Genomic DNA, 18,397 nt, shown 5'->3' on the forward strand with positions numbered 1-18,397 from the left:
TTAGTGGTCTATCTGACAAATTCTTAGTTTTAAACAGTAAACCCCTGTTGTAGAGCCCAAGAGCTGTTTCCTGGAAAAGAAGAGAAACAAAACTGCAAAAGTTAACAGAAGAAAACACATTTGCAGATCTGTTAGAAGGAACTTTTTTAATGTGGCRTATTTTCCTATTCTTGATCAAGGCAGTTCCACAGATTTTATGGAGAGATTGTTTCAGAACTGGCCTTTAAAAATGGAATAACTCTTAATCTGAAACATAACCAAATTTGTGTAATCATTTCAAGATATTGCATGGTATTCACATGCTTTTTTACTAACTTACTTTATTGCGAGCTAGTCATAATTGTAATAGCAGTAATTTCCATATCTAATTTGTAATATTTAGTAAATACAGGCACTGTATTTTGTACTGTGGCGATGTTTAGGAATTCAGTCAGGAACCAGGCCCATTGTGCTGCATCCTATACAACTAATAATAGATTGTACAGTTACAGGCAAGAGGCAAGAAGCGATTATGACAAACAAAAGCAATAAATAGGAAGGAAAGACAACATTAATGAAAATATAATCAGGCTGTTGGCATTTCCTGAAAATACCGATGCAAAAGCTCCATAATTTAAAGAAGCTATCCCCATCTGTCACACCATCAAACCACCAATGATTAGCTATATGTTATACCACTGAGTCCTCTTCACTGGCTATCAATTATCTCAGTATACATGTCTTTAATCAGAAGGCACTAAGCTTTTTGCTTTGTAAGCTTCTCTCGAATTTGGAGATGACAACTCGTTTACAAACATTGACTGATGAGGGTGCCACTGAGAGAAACATAATAGGATATTGAAGAACTTTGTTTCTATATACTTTCAATGGCTGTGCTTATATCCTAGCAGTCTGGAAGTATATAAAGCTCTGTGTCAGACCATGGTTTTGTCCGATACAGAATCAATGCATTAAAGCTTTTTAAACGCTACCAATTTTCCTTTATAAAGTCTCACAAAAAAGTCCAAAGGCAATATGGAAACTGAACCATCCTAAATTTGGCTACTTTGGTGAGAGAGAGTACTGCTTCCCTCATATTCCTGCCAGCATGCCTGGATTTACATTTAAAATCTCTTTTACCAGACATAATGAGACCATGTCTGTTTTACACTGATAGATGGAAAAGCCCACTGAGTATCATTCTCTGCTTCAAAAGGCTGATGTTGCACAAGGGTCATACACTTTGGACTTCATGGGAGGTAGAAAGCATCTGACAGAATAAGAGGAAAAATGCTTTCATGATTCTGCTCTCAGAAAAATGCTGGCTATACAGTGGTCCAGGCACTTTAAGGAATCCTCACTTGGACATATAGATATAAAAATGTATTTATAGGCAAAGGAAAAAAAAAAAGATTTAACAATTTCTTTTGTAATCTCACCTATGCCATGATAAGTAGCATATTCACATTATTGCATATTATTCTTTGACTAGATGGTGTCATAGACTATTGTTTAGCAGATTGCTGGTATTATGCTTTATTGCTACCTTCAAAATAGATTTCCAGGGTGGGATTCCCCATATACCAATTTATGAAGCACCTATATTCTTTCAGTAATTTGAGTTTCATAATGCTACTTCACTTTCTACCTGGATGCTGCTCCAATTAGATCAATCAGAAAGAATAATTAAGGATGCTGTAAGTATAAGTAGTTTGGTAAAGAGAACTGTACACGTACACTGAGTTGATATATTTTCGGGTTCTGTACTGTTCTGAACTGTAAATGAATCTCTGAAAGATACTTACTGAAGATGACCTCAGAGTATTCATGTCTTCTTTTTCCCAGATACTCCATCAAGAACCTTAAGTTCCAGATTGTTTTCTTATATTTTCAGGATCACAATTATGAGACTGTAGATCTTAACAACACTAATACAGAAAAGCTCATTTGCTAGTTACTCTTTTTTTGCAGCAGCTGAGCTGTTCACCTTTTCGTTCAGTCATCTTTCCATTTGTTATAGCTTAATCTGTTTTACTGATGTCTGAGCACTGTGACAAGACAAAACATACCTTTCAGGAAACTGAGTATTTTGGGGTCTGTTTCCAAATATGGCATTATTATATATCCATTGCTTTCACTAATGATTTCAATTTTTAAGCCTATTTCCTGTTAGAAGTTATTTTTTCTGTTTTTTTAGCAACCCATCGCCCGAGTCGTGTTCCTTTCAGAAATTTTTATACTCCTGGACGTGGACTTAAAGACAAGCTAGAAATACCACCAACAAATGAGATGCAGTCAGTGTAATTTCTCTTAGTTGTGCCCCCAGCTTGTTTACCTGAACGCTGTATAATGCCTTATCATTGGATTGCCCTTAGGTAAGTTAAACAGTGTTCTGACAAAGCAAGTAGAAGTTGCACCTGCTATTTTTAAGCTACTGAAGGAACTTCAGAATATGTTGGTTAGTGTCTATCCTTTTAGAAAATGAAATGAAGAAATGATGATGAAGATGCTACAATACTAGAAATGGGGCAGACATGCTATGAAATATTGCAAAATATATTATAGAGAGTCAGACATGATAGATTTTCTTGGGGTATTCAGAGAGACCKTTTGATTTACTGGAACCCATCATTGATGATATTTACTTAATTTACAGTTCCATGTATGCTTTCCACTGTGATTTCCTTGATTTTGATATTAATGGGTGTCCCCTTCTCCTAGACCTTTTGTTCTAAAGGAAAGAAAAGGGACAAGATGTCTACAGATATTTTTGGCTTGATTCTTAGTATAACAGGTAATGGGAAACAGAAAAAACTGGGCCTCAATAGCTATTTCATCTTTTTCACAAACAGCCTCTGGGTTTCCTAATAAAAAATAGCTTTGTTTTTGTTTTTGTTTTTTTTTTGTTTTTTTTTGGGGGGGGCACTGTTTGTTTTGGAATTTTTTGAGAAATAGATTTTCTTTAATTCTCAAAGGAAACAAAACCTGTGTGCAAAACACCATATCTGAAAGCAAGGCTCAGTCTGACCTTGCACAAATTCTGTAAGAAATTAAGGTAGGAAAAATTCATTCTTATGAGGGAAAAAAAAATAAAATCAAACACTTTTTTCCTTTAGTCTACCTGTTACTGCACACGTACAGTATGTATCATACTTCTCAGGTATCTAACAAGCAGTTTAGCAGAGCTCTAAACTTATTTGTAAGGTCTCAAGTGACTCTGCAGTTCCAGCTGAAGATGGATACAAGGCAGCTAATTTGCTACCACCAAGGGAAAATTTTATAACATAAAAACATTCCCTCCCTTAGCTTCAAAACTGTTGAGTGCCTAGGGAGCACAAGTATTTGTAGAGTTGATACTATGCATATGCTTCCACTGTAACTGCTACATGCATACATCTGGCATCTGTCTCTGTGTTAAACAGTCTTAATTGTCCCTAGTTTTACTACATAAAAAACTCTAACCTGGGTTGTTAATACAAAAGAAATAAATTAAAAGGACGTATGTGATATTGTAGAATTATTGCATTATTGGCAAGATTTGTAAAGAGCTCTGCACTATGGCTATCAGCAAAATATTTTACTTCTGTCTTCTGAATATCTTTAAATAGAAATTGCACTCTTTTCTTAGCATGACATTTGGCATTTCATACAGTCTCTTAATCAAACAGAACTGTTTTGTCTAGAAATGTTTTACATGGAACTATTTCCCATTTCTTCTCCCTCTCTTTTTTYCCCTTGTTTGTTGCTTCTCCCTCTTTCACCCACATCAGACTTCAGAGGACCTAATTATTTGCCAGCCAAAGCAGGATCAATTCTGAAGATATGTCATAAATTTTTTTAATTAATATTAAGGGGAACTTTATGTTTTAGTATATTATTCAGCTCACTGTTGCCAGTAAAGTCAAGACTCAGGCAAAGCACTTGATTTGAGATTTCAAATATTTTGAAAAAATCAAAGATCATGGCAAATCCTGCTCTTTGGTTTGCATGTTCACATACACAGAACAGTGATACTCTAAAAGAGAGAGGTAGTTGCATAGAACTAATGCTATGAGAAAAAAATTGAAAACCTTTTGAAATTATTTTAACATTTATGTCAATGTTCACTTAAAAAAAAAAAAAAGCAAAGTAAAAAATGCTTCTAATTGAGAAAATGTACACAAGTGGGTTCGTCCGGGGGGACACTAAAAAACCTGCTGTGAATTTAACATCTAACATCGTTCACAATAGAAAAAAAAAAAAAAAGAAATATGCTCAAGGGTTTTGTTTGTTTGTTTGGTTGGTTGGTTTTTTGGTTTTTTTTTGGCTAAGATTTCTTTTTATGAACAAGTGTATAAAGCATGGTCCTGCCTAGGCAACTGTACCTGCTTCAGGTTGTTTGGGATTCAGGAAAGAAAGTATTCCTACACTGAGGATTTCTGAAGAACCTGATTTCTAAACCTGATCAGACACTTCTAACTTGCTCAGTTTACATTAATCTTAGTTTAAATTGTTGTGTTGGTCTGCACATTACAGAACCATACCCTCGAAGCTGAAGAATTGAACTATAGATTCTTGAGGAGACTTGGTCAAACCTGCAGCTCCTACTGTGTACACTAACTCCTAGTGCGGAGGGAGACAGGCTTGCTGAGAGCCTCTGCTATAGTTTTTCACCCCTCTTGTTGAGCCTTACTATCATGCAACAGGGAGGCAAGCAAGAGGGAGCTTTAACCTAATCGAACATTTAAGGAATTCTGGGAGAGCTCTTGTCAATCAAGGGATTAAAAAGAAACACACAGGAAGTGGACTCAGACTCTGAATATTAGTTTCATCAGATGYTTAACAGCAGCTATAAGAGAGAGACTAATCTCATTCAAGAAACAGAGATAGCCACATAATCTAATTTCCGGTGATTAAAATTAGCCTTGAATTCTTATGCTGTCTTTATAGACAACGGTGAAAGATGGCTTCAAAGAGCCATTCAGAATGCCTACGGCAGCGTCCAGATCTAAAACATCTCCCAGACAGGCCTACCTATCTCCACTTAATGTGCAGGGAGTTAACGTTGTGAAGTTATCTATTTAGTGTTAGAAACATACCCATCATTCTGGCTTTTCCCACTAGCTGGTTGAAGCTTTTCACCACTCAGCAGATTGTCTTTGCTGACTCTTAAGGGCCCAGTTTTCCCCAGTTCAATGGATGGAATTTAAATGTCTAACTCAGCATTGTGAATCCCCTTTTCCAGGCTGTGCTCCTAATATTCCTACCCATTTGRTAGGAAAAAAAATCCCTTTGCAAAATAATATCCCAGGGATAACAAGTATGTACTGTCTCTGGGATTTCCACGTAATACTCATTCATCATCTAGTCAAATCAGAATCCATGATACTTTTCCAATGAATTATTTCCTTGCAAAAGTGAAGTGACTTTCTTTCTCCTCTAACACTGCGTTGCAATGCTGATACCAAGCCACTACTTTTTCTCTCTCTCTCTCTTTTTTATGATTAAAAATTGCGTCAAAGTGCTGCATTTTGAATGCCTGAAGGAACGCACTGGGATCTGCTGCTCTTCTCTGAGGCAAATTATAGCTGATCAGCTGCTTCCTTGAGGCTGCAGGTCTGGTTTCAACTGAGTTCTTGTCAGAACGCTAAAAGAGAGTGGCTTTGCTGATGTATAGGTGCTGCCACCTTTACACAAGCAAGATATTTGGCACAGTACGAAGAAGCTTTGATTTTTATTTTATTTCCAGGAATCTAGCAAGACATATGAAGAGCATCTGATCAGCTATACTTTGTGTAGAGAACAAGTTGTCCCATGAGGTATGTTCAAGATATCATCCTAGCTCCTCCTGGAATTTAGATGCAGAGGCAGATGGGAGCCAAAGCCTTGCTCTCCAAGAGAGACTCTTCTGACCGGCGGTACTTTGCTTTTGCAGCACAGGTTCCATTGGTTTGCAGGTCCAGTTGAATTTCAAACTCAGTAGAAGCAGTAGTGGGCACTTACAAAGATGCTAAAGTCCAGTCTTCCCTTTTAGCTTCAGTTCAAACTTACAGATCTTCTGAAAATAGTACCAAAGTATAGACTTAATTTTGCTTAACTATGAAATTGAAAGAAAGGAATCTTTGTGAATTGTAGCCCATACTTATTTGACAGATTTTTCATGCCTGTATACCTGCCTGTCCTGAGATTGCAGAACTGCCAGCCTTGGCTTTTAGAGTCAGATGTTAAGTTATCTGAGATTCCCAAATGCAAATCATAGTATGACACTTCTATCTTTTCCAAGAACAAAATAAAATGTATTGGAATAGAGCAGCATATTTGGAATTCCCACCAATCACTGACTCCATTACTGGAAAAAAAATGAGCTCAAAATTCTTATTTTAAAAGTTCAGTAGGACTGAGATCTTCCATTCATTAAGTCTACAGCTTTCAAACATCAACCGAAATATTCCTTCTGTAAATAAATTTTCAGTTTAATTTTGGCAAGTTTGTTTCAGCAATGGTATTTCTGAGAGAGCTGGGCTGGGGTGATAAACAAGGATCTCCATGTTGTCAGCAACTCTTTTCATAAAATATCAGCCACAATTCTCCAAAAAGCTGACACACATATTTAGCAGTTAATTTCTTTAAAACATAATCAAGTGGAAACTAGTGATGGCAATCCTGTAGAGTGCATCTGCATTATAAAATGTTCCTGTGATATATCACCAGAGCTACATTCAGACACTAGAGCCTACTGATCTATACCATGTTCAAATAAATTCGGTTGCAGCTGGATGTTCCAATCTGCCTCCAACATTTTCAAACACAGTTCATTGCATCTGTATACCTTCAAAGGAATATTTTGGAGCAGAATAGTAAGGCTAATATCCAAAAAATATCCTTGGATATACATCATCAGTTTTAGAGTGTCTTTTGGATAGAGAAAAATCTAAGGACATATTAAAGAGAAAATAATAATAAAAAAAAWTACATAAAAAAAMMCAAATAAAACTAATAAGTAGAAATAAAGGACGATTCCTTAATAGGATAACTACTCTGTATAGAAAAACAGTGATCGTATAAGTCTCTGATCTTCAGAGTTAGAAAACAGAAGAAAGTTAGAAAACAGAAGAGATCACATATTAAATCTACGTCTACATAAAACATCTTCCTTAAAGTTTCATAGAACCAGTTAATCAGAAATTAATTTGTTTGCATTTGTTTGCAGTCAGTCTTTCTCTGGAAAAAAAAATTAAATAATATATTTTTTAATTTTTCTTTCTGTTTACAAAACAATCAGCAAATGTCAACCTTGAATATAATAGCCTATTTAATTGAAAAGAGGAAATCCAAGTGAAATAAAAATAGAATATAAAGCATTTCACACAGAGAGGGATACATACATTTCCGTTGCTTTTTTATTTTCTACCTTTGGAGAGGAAAATACAGCATTTCTACATGCTTTCAGTGTCACAGTTAACTTGCTCTAACTATGATGACAACATGCATCTTTGATGACACGGATGAATAAATCTAAAATTCGAGTCTTCCTTCTAGCAAAACTGTAATCCTGTACAGAAGGTCAATGACAATCTGCCTACTAAGGCCAACTGGTTGTAAATAGTAAGCAACACTTTCTTATTTGGATTTTTTTTTTCTCTCTTTCTCTCTCTGGGTTTTGCTGTCTGGTTTCTACAGAGACATGCATCTATTTACCACACCAAATCCTGTTGTTCCTCTTTTGCTTCTAACCTATATTCTTTGTTCATTTCCTAGAGGTAGACACACAGAGCTGGTGCTATTGTTAGCGTTCTCTGAAGACACAGTCAATGCAGATGTAGCTAATCCCCTCCTGCTTATTATTCAGCAATCAGTGTCTGCCAATAGGATTTGGGAATCCCAAAAGACAAAGTTTAAAGAGAAGGGTTAAATTTGGCTTGTTTAATGACATTCTCTGTTCCTGAGATCATTCATCATAGTCATGGAAACTGTTCCGTGGAGGGAGCTAAGGTTGCCAATTAAATTAAATTAAACTAGATGGACAACCATCCAAGTGAATGAGTTTGCTGCCATGATCTGAAGTAACTTTATTAATAGTGAGAAGCTATGTCAGTAAAGATAGTTCTTTTAATCTGTTTTAAAGTCCCACATATTCCCTGTAAAAGTTCCATTTGGGAGATATCACTTCTAGAGCTACACTCCCTAAGAAGAAATAATATTAAGAGAAACCTGCTGGGGTACTTGACTTAACATTAAAGTGAATTTATCAGCTACTCCCAACTTTTTGAGAGACTAATTGAATTATTAAAGGCTGCAATGGGGATTGCAAGGTCTTCTGAGACAGATCTGTAATATAGAYAAAATTCTTAACTTGTGCCATGTGATCATCTTAAAATACAGTAATAGTCTGGAGTCTAAAACACACCTAAACTCAAGATTTTTTTTTGCCTAAAGCCTCTCTCCATCCACCAAAATCAAAGGAAGTTTCAAGGGGCTGGAACAGGAAAAGACAAAATTATTAAAAAAAAAAAAATTTATGTCCTCTTTCAATTTCTTCAGGTATGCTGGGTGCTCACTGGGTGAGACATATCAAATTTGTTGTTCAGCTGTTCACATTATATGTCTTCATCTTTCATAGGATTTCAAAAAGAATAAATATTCTTTCTCATTTTCAGTGGGATCACACATGATTAAAATCAACCATGAGTGCATTCCTGAACTGGGGCATATAATAGTGGCATTTGTATATACAGAAAAGCTACAGACGTGAACTTTACCTGGTAAATTTGCGGGCAAGGCTGAATTTTCAGTTATAAATATCTAGCAGTTTATTATTATTTTTCTAATTGTGTCTTCACTTGTGTGAAGTATTTGTAGGTTTGGAATGCTAAAATAGATCCTGGCAAAAGAGGACAGTGGGCTGGGGGCAGGGGCATTGGGCAAAGGTACAAGGCAAAGGCAATTTATTACATCCCACTGACAATTTATAACACAGATCACCTTCATACACATGTATACATGCAGTCATTCACAATGATATTGCTGGATATATATAGTATAGAGAAAACTGCCATCCTACAAGTGGAAGAAAAATATTTAATTATGCTATTAATATACCATAATTATAAAAGTACAAAAAAGTCATGTTAAAATTAAGAGTATGAGAGTAAAGCTGACAAGACTTGCATGACAGAACAAAAGATACAAGACTAGCTTTGACCCTGTAAACCTCTTATGCTGCAATCAAGTGCATTGACAACAAGCTGGAGGTGTTCACTGCATGAACAGGTGAAAAGAAGTGACTGTAAAGTCACTGTAAAGTGTGAAGACAGTTTTATATCCATAATACATTCATCCCAAAGCGCAAGGACAGCTGTTAAAATGCTTTCTCTTAACAAGCAGCTTTAGAGACACTTGTGTGAAAGCAGATAAAGAATCACAAATAGAGGATAACTTAGCAAGGTGTTATAAAGCATTACAAAGGAAACAATATAATAAGATTACAATGTATGTTACGTGTAAATATATACCCTATCCCATAAATATACCCAGTGATAATTGTGAGTGGTTAATAATTACACCAAGAACCACCTGCTTATCTCCTATACACTGAGCAAAATCTGTAGAGTTCTCAAAACTTGCTGGCATTGTTTGCATTTTTCCTGACTCTTATGGAGACCTCCCAGTGGCATGCAGAATCTGTGACTCAGTGAAGTCAACCTGAAGCAGATCAGGAAAAGCTAAGTAGCTATTAGTTCTCTCTAACTATTCCTCTGAGTACAAATTGTCTGCATAAAGAGTTTGAGAAGGAAAAGAAAAAGATAACTCTCCCCCCACATTAAATGCATATATATTCTTTCAGTATTTGCAAATCAAATGTCTCGTCAGCCTCTCAACAGCCTCAGAAGTCAGCTTGTTTTTCCCTGATTTTTGGAGAGCCTTTTCACCAACAACCTGAAATCTTTCTCCTGACTTTTCGTCTACTGCCAAAGGAAATTTTATGATTCTTCAAATTGCTAAATAGTTCTTTGCTCATTCACTGGTCTTCTATCATCTTCATTCCACTAATATTCCTGGTCATGACAGTTTTGTGCTCCTTGAGCTTCTTCACAAGACCTTTACTATTCCCATACTGATTTCTGTTAAGTAAACCAATTTTGTTGTCCTGTCCACAAAGATAATGCRCTTACAATAACACAGAGTTCCATAAGGAATGGAATGAATGAAAGATTATTTCCTGCAAATTTTTGTATTATTATTGACTAACATGCCTTGGAAGGCACAGAGTCTGCYTGAAGCTTTTCCTGTAACTGAGGCATTTATAAAGGCTTTCTTCAGTCAGGAGTCTCAAGTAATCCATGACCTCAATTTTTCACTTATATTGGGCACTTATATGGTCTGTTACAGCTGTCTATTTCCACCAGATTTGGGAAGAATTATTTCTGGGGCCTGTATCCCTCTAAAATTTGGGTAGATAATGGTTCAAAAGTTACTGGATGATAATCAAGGAAACAGGCAGACACACACACTGCAATTTTATTAAGGTGTTCCTGAACAACTTGAAAATTCATCTACAATATCAGATTCATTTCATCATTTTTCCTTAACTGTTGTTGACAGATTTTGAGCTGCCTTCATAGGACTTCTTGAATATCTGGAAAGCACCTAGGAACTCATTAATGCTACCATAAATTTTTTGCTACTTTTTTTTTTCCCCCCCAAATATGATTTCCTGAGGCTAACCATTGTAAAATATGTTTAAATTACACATTGTTGAGAAGCAGCTTCTCTTAGCCTGAACAAAGAGCATTCACTAATGTGTCCAGATTTCTTCTGGTACTGAACTAGCTCAGACATTTCCGCTCAGCATGCAATACTCCTTTGTGCTGTTCATATAGACAGGTACACGCATTTTTACTTAACTAAGGAACTGAAGTGGGACACAGCTCCATATTCTGACACTTAAATGTCTACAAGGAAGGTGTCCATAAGACAGACAGGGGTCTAAGTCCYCATTACAGTAAATGGAGATATACTCAATAGAGTGTTGACAGAATGCTCACCTTCATAGGTGTACATGTACAGTCGAGCTGAATCCCACTGCTACAGTTAGCTGTATGAATCTGGACCAGAATCCCACTCCAGATGTCTAATTACAGGTGTAGGTTACATCTTTAGACAGAAATATTTGAAAATGCTTAGTTCTCTATCCTAAATACATTATTAGCCTTCCATACTTAGAGCGGAAATACATTTTGCATAGAATCTTGGCAGCGATTATGAGAAGAGCTGCAGAACTGACATCTAATTGGATTCTTTTTGTTTCTGTGTTAGGAAAGACTTATTTTCATTAATCAGTCTTACTACAAAAATCTGCTATTTCTTTCACAGCAGTTTTCAAGAAAGCTGTTTTGAAATTTCTTGGAAGACATGCTCCAGCTTGTTGTGCCCAGCTGTGTTACATCACACAAAAACACATTTACACATGATTAATGAAACCCATATCCTCCAACAGCAGTCAAGAACTGATTTAAGTTAACTTGATTATATTCCCATCTCTTCCATAAGAGTAATTCATGTATAGAGTTCCTCGTGATACTTTCAAAACCAAGTAGATTAGCCTATGTACTCTTACTCTGTGAGCAAAGGTCAAGAAAGCAGAAATTTCAAGAGATAGGACAAAACTAGCCATAAGATGCCAACATATTTCTATCACATTAAAATATAAAGATTATAAAAGCAAAAATTCAGGCAATACTTCTACTGAGAACTGTTTCTCTAAATCTGAACAGCAAGTTTAGACTTACCATTCTCTAGCTTGCACTATGTTATAAACCTTCATCCCACAATAATTTACATGCTGCTTATTAGAATATAACTTTTAGTAGCATCCAAGAACAGTTCACACAAGGAAGAAAAATTTATGAATATAAACRTTCAGGTAAAATTATCACTATAGAAAATATGTCATGGTAAAACAAAATTTAAACCTATCAGTCCAGAGCATACCTTTTTCTGCATGAGCAAAGAAAAAAAAAATTAAAGAATATTTAAATAGGTCATTCTGAAAAACTCAAAAGCACAAACAAAAATTTTTAAGTATATATATTATACATGTAGGCCAAACACACACAGTAACAGGAAATGTCTGGTATGTACCTGCTTTTATTGAGGGCAAAATCCTTTTAAAAACATCCAAAAAATTCAGTGATTATAGAAAAGGCCCAGTTTACCTTATAAAAGAATTTCTTTCCATCACTCATTCACARATCCCTTCAAGCTTAACTTATCACTTTGCTAAATGGTTGTGGTTAAGCTCAGCTGTGTAAGTTTTTTTTTTTTTTCTCTCTTCCTTTTTTTTTTTTTTTAAACTGGTATTAAGCAAAATTGAAAGAAAATCTTATGTAACACAAAGGAAGTTTTATCTCCAGTGAGTTCTAAACAAGAATGTATTTCAGCACAACATTTTTCCTTTCAGGTAGCTTTTCTAATTATGGCTCTGTTAGAAATATATAGCAAAAACACATAGCTGTAAACAATTCCATAATATAAAACTAAGAAACAATTTAGCTTTGTGAAAAAAGTATGATGAATTTTTAAAGATGTCCAACAAACTGGAGTCTAGGTAAGTCCTAGCTTATGTTGTTCCACACCTCTCAGGGACTGATCCAAACAGAGGTGGGCATGAATGAAGACAGCAAGACATTTTATCCTGTGCACATCTAGAGGATCCACCATTCCAGAATATAAATATACTGATGAAGAGGAGAAATATCTACTTTTAAAAAGATGTGAGCCTGCATAAAATTTAAACTATTGCCAAATATGTGAAAAACTATTTCTTTATTCCATTCCTTTTTTCTATTCCTTGGTGGGGTTTTTTTGTTTTGTTTCTCTTCTTATTTTTCTATTCATTCATGTTTCTATTCCTCTGTTCCTCCTTCAAAATGTGCAGTATAACAGCCTTTTGATACCTGACATAAGGTTTCTGAAGTGTTGACAATTTTACTTTTTCATTAAAGATATCACAAACTAAAAATAAAAAGGAGAATCTCCAAAGATGGACAAAACATGAATGGCTATCATTTTTGGTCATTTAACCTATTATAATCAATTCTGGTTTGTTTGTTTTTTCCTCATTAAGTGCAGACTTAATAAACCAAAAATTGTATACTGACTACAAACAACTACAAACAGTGTCTTACCAAGTGAGACACTGACTCAGTCGTACACATTCACAGAGGCAAAATGCAAAAATAATGTTTCAAACTTGATGTGTTTCGGTCAGATATAGAAATTCTAAAAATACTGGCAGCCAGGGTTTTCAACGAAAATCTTTCTCCGCTGATATCTGTGTCTTGCAGTAAAGCAGGTAATAACTAGACAAAGTATTTCATGCACTTTAGCAAAAACTGCCTCTTCAATAAATTTACACTAGGCAGTAATAAGCTATATTGTGTGGTGCTTAATCTGCTCTAAAAAAAGAAGGAAGAAATTCTTCTGCCCAGCTCTCAGATATTAAGTCCGTACATCTTTTATGTTGACAGTTCAGCTTCAGGCTATAAAATAGAAGAATCTGTTCTACATCCACTGTTTAAAACAAGAGCAGAAAACCTAAACCTCCATCAATCTGCTGTCTTCGTTTTATGGCTTATCTGTGGCAAAAATGAATCATAAGAAAGATTTGTTCTGATTCCACAGACAGATCCATCAACCTGCTCATACTTGTGAACCACGCRTTCCTATAGAGATTGGTAGTAATGACATAGTTGCAGTATTAAACACAGTATAGCACTGAGCTACTCATATTCGCTTGTAATTACAGTGAGCATCTGTAATAAAAACGTACCTAGAAAATGTGCATGTACACACCACACACCCCAAGTCATACAAGCTCACATTTTCACTTCTTTCACATCTTCTGATGCCTTCTGAATGGCAYACTTTATTTTAGAGGCTCTATCAGGACCAAAACAAATAGAATAAGGCAGTGATTTAATTTTGTATATTTTTCAGATTAAATTTCAATCCAGCTCCTTTGAATACAAAATGAATACAAATCTGCAGCTTCTTCATCAGATTACTTGTAAACTCTTCAAGATATACCGCAGTCTATCAAGTTCTGAGCTGCAGACTTAGAAAAAGAAAAGAACCTACACAGCTTTATAACGTCATGTGTAAATTTGGATCACAAGAGAAGACAGCTAGCAGATGAAGTATTTGCTCACCTGGAGGAAGCAGCTCAACAGACTGAAGTCTACTTGTGATGGTATGTAGGGTGAGGATAGCAAAGGAAAGCAAAGTCGGGAATGCTTGAAAAATAAAATATTTTTAGTTAACAAGCAGAAAATTTAAGTATCGGGAAAAGGATTCATTTCAGATCTGAATCCCTCTCCCAAAATAGCCTCTGCTTTTATGTTAACCTTGTGAATGGCCATCTCTGAGATAGCAGGCAGCAGTGCTATAAAAGGGCACAGTACTTTTAGTTAAGGACCAGTGGCCAAACCTGCAGGGCCTATTCAGGAATAACTCCCACTGAGACAAATAATTCACTATAGGTAAGAAGGAGAGGATACAGTAGGGTGGTAATGCAAATGATTTAATGTAGTAACTCTGCATGTATTTTGCAACCCCTTTCTTGGATAGCTCTGTCTGACAACGATTTTATAATACAATCAAACAAATATTTCTTAAGCAGAAAAAAAAAAATTGGGACATTCTTAAAAAATGTGACAGTTCAATTTTCTTTAAAACAGTGCAAATATGGGAAAGGGGACAGAAAAACACCCTAGTATAGTTTAGTGGCATTTTTTTGACAAAGATTGGGGAAAATGTACCTTCTATGGATTATTTAGATATTTATAATGTATGAAAAAACAGCTAATTACATAAACTATCAAAACACTTCCCATAGAAAGCACTCATAGGATTTCTGACCTGATATCATATTCATTTAATCTGCTTTATGAAACTGCTTGAAAAAAAAACATTTAGCTGCTTTCTGAAAGACTGACTTGGGGATTATTGGAGCTGTATAATTGTTCAGCTGATCAGACTTAAAAAGAAACACTTTGCTTTACATTAATCTTGCAGAAATGGGCAATGAATTCGAGAAATAGATTGCTGTCTAAAAGTCTTGCCAAAAATGTCTAGCTGAGAGCAACCTTAGCTACTTTTTTTTTGAAGTCCCATTTTCTTATTTTCAATCTTTATTCAACATCTGTTGTTTCCCCCTCCTCTGTAACATAATTATGCAGAAATCCAGCATAAAACATGTTGAACAGTTAATAACAGGCAGTTTAAATATTTTTTTTCACACTGTTGCCCTGCAGATGTTTATTTCTAGTTCTTTCTTTCTTTTTTCTTTTTTTCCTTTGACTTCTCATTTAATTTGTGTGCATTTTTTTCCTATTCTTAACGTATGCTCTCACAACACATGGAAGCACCTGAAAATGTCTGGGAATTGCACAAGTTTATAAGACTSTTTTTGTTATACGCAGCACACTAAAGGGGAGAGAGTGAAATACATGGTTTGCTCAGTTAAAGCAAAAGAAATTTGACTGAGTCAGTATCTTACCACACTCAGTCCAGTAAGGTTTCCAGATCTTTTAAAGACATTCTTTATAAAGGTCCTCGATCTTTCAGTATGCATATATGCGTATGTTTCTCTTCTCCAAAATAGGTTCACTTGGCTTTTCTAAATTTGACATAAACTCACTATACATTTCAAAAGTAATCATGGCTGTATGGTAAACACTCCTCATTTTGCAATACTTCATTTCAGACAGCAGCACTTGACATTTAGCCTAAAAGAGATGGAAAATGTTACACTGACAGATGTTCAGATGGTCAGCTAAACTATAAGAGTTCTTCCATGCAGAAACAGGTACAACACGCTGTTTCCCCTTGAATTTCCCAAAAGTTCATTATTAAGAGTAAAGGAGCCTAATTCACRTGGAAAAAATGTTCAGAGTAGTAGGGTCTAACTTAAGAAAAAACTACTAAAATTCTCATAAAACTTCACTTTAATTCACACACACAGAAAGAAAGAGAAAATTGCAAAAGACAATACCAGGAAGAAATAGAATAGATTTCATTGCACCTGTGATACATGTAAACAAATAAAATGCAGCAACTTTTATGGAAAATACAGCCTATTGCAATTAGATGGTTCTCCCTTTGGGTTTGTGTAAAAACCTTGACTGGAATTATTCAGTGAATGTTGAAATAGTTTATAAAAGATGAATCCAAACATGCCTAATAAGGCTGAAAGCTTTTCCCATGGGTTTAGTAATGAATGACTCTTGAAGTTTGTGCTCTGATTTTATGTCTTTTTCATATTGACATAGGTTGATTTTTATAGTCTGTGTACAATATGTGTGGACACCATTCTATATTTTTCATATTTTTCTGGCACACTGTTGTAAATGTGCTGGTTTGAATGTTTTTCCAGCTTGACTGCTGTATTTTTTTTAATTTATSTGAGGTATCACTCATTATTTTACAGTTGGAGGAAACACTACCCTTTATTAATGAGACACCATATAATAAGATGGCTTCTTTTGGAGGAAAAATATAGTTTGCTTTCTGTTTTCTCACAACAGATGATTAATAGTTAAAAAAAAATAAAAGGAAGAGACACATAAATTCTTAGTATATATATGAAACATTTGTTTTTCAAAAGGGTCACAAAACTGTAGCTCCTAACCTGCAGGCTTTCAAGTAAAAGAAAAAAATTATGCCATTGTACTCACAGAGTAGGTTAGACACAGAGGAATAAAWGATTTTTTTTTAACTAAATACAAATTAAAAAAAAAATCAGAAAGATAAATGTCTTTTATTTGGGCAAAATTACATGTAGGATAGTTACAGATTACCAGATTATTTCATTTTCTTCTTTTTGTTCTGAAAAATGTCTGGTTTTCCCCTGAAGCAGAAGGTTAAAAATCATTTTCAAATGAAAAACACCCTTCAATTTCAAATTCCTCTTTGCAATAAGGTAAGAAAAAGCATTTGATTTTCTTTTAAACAGTGTCTAATGCTAGAAGGTGCTTTATTAATGAAAGATTACATGGTTAGCTTTTTAAATGTGCCCCATAAAGTTAKCCATAAATATGTGCATATATAACAGAAAAATTTCTTTTGTAATGCAAAATTTTACTTTGGGAAAAAATAATATTTCCATGAAGGAGTTTTTCAGCATATGCTTTGAAAGAAATCTCTTTATAGTTTCACTTTTAAATTATCGAAGTTGCAAAAAAATCTTTTTGTTCCAAACCATCGTCAACTGCTCCCAGAAAAGGAATCAAAGCAGGAGAGGCAGTTTAGAAGCAGAGAGGAAATGCGAAAGAATGTTAGAAGAAACTGAAAGGCACTCTGCATCCAGTATATCCTGAAATTACCTTAGAAGACTACTTAGAACTACCTGCCATGTATCAGTGTGTTGCTACTTACTGTGCACTGGTATGTGCCTAGAAAACTGGGATTCTTGGAACTGATCCAGCTAAACTGTAACTTAGAGCAAAGTTTTTTAGCTTATCAGTGCRTAAAAAAATTACACCAGCATCTTCAATACAAATACAAAAAGCTATTTTCTAAGAGACTGATGCAACTGTGCTATTGGTTCTGACAGAGACTTTCTGCCAAATCGTTATAGTTTGTATGAACAAAAAAATAATGCAAAACTGTATTCTTGCTCTGCAAATTACACTGTACTCACTTAACTTCAAATAACCTCTTCTGAGCATCATACAAATATCTTCAATTTCAGCATTTAGTGATGGGAATTCTACTAAATAGATTTCTATAGGGAGTTATACAATGATTTAATTTGCATTTTTATGATATTGGTCACATCACTCAGTGCACTGAATTGAGAAAAGATGCACATATCTTCTTAAAATGACTAATGCCACCAGAATCTTTTTTTTTTTTTTTTTTTTAAAGAATGGTGCCATACAAAGCACTGCTATTGATAGTGGATGTCCTATTCTTAGACTTGGTCTATCTCTTAGCATGTATGTTAGAGTACTTCTGGGGAACTGATTTTGTGATTCCTAAAACTTCCCTCCTGCAAATAATAAAGTATTCATACAACCAGTGTCATCTTTGAATCTGGCTACTGGAAGAAGGGAGGAGGAGTAGATGTGAAACCCTTTCCATCTGGTGTCAAAATAAAATGGCACATACATAAAGATACAGGCTGGAGTATGATTAATCACCTACTCGTCTTAGACTTTATGTATAAATTCAGAGAACTGTTATTTCTTGTTATGAGAAAAAACTCCTTAACTTCATGTTTCACCAAAAACAGATTTTGTAATTGTTGTTAAGTAATGTTTATGCAGTAATGAAGAAGGCATAATTGCTATATATACACAACATCACTTCTGGGTTCTATCAAGATATGATTGCTGTCAGAAGAAAGTAATGCCCTCATTTTTTTCCAGGGGGAGAA

General features: G+C 35.0%; 1 protein-coding gene across 3 annotated transcripts in view; it reads right to left on the reverse strand.

Annotated features, from left to right (window-relative positions):
* The window catches only part of PCDH17 (protocadherin 17), an 85,067-nt gene that overhangs the window by 9,142 nt on the left and 57,528 nt on the right, over positions 1-18,397 (reverse strand). The gene's annotated exons all lie outside the window — the stretch shown is intronic.

Source organism: Apteryx rowi, unplaced genomic scaffold (assembly GCF_003343035.1).
Source record: "Apteryx rowi isolate R43461 unplaced genomic scaffold, aptRow1 scaffold_195, whole genome shotgun sequence".
NCBI lineage: Eukaryota > Metazoa > Chordata > Aves > Apterygiformes > Apterygidae > Apteryx > Apteryx rowi.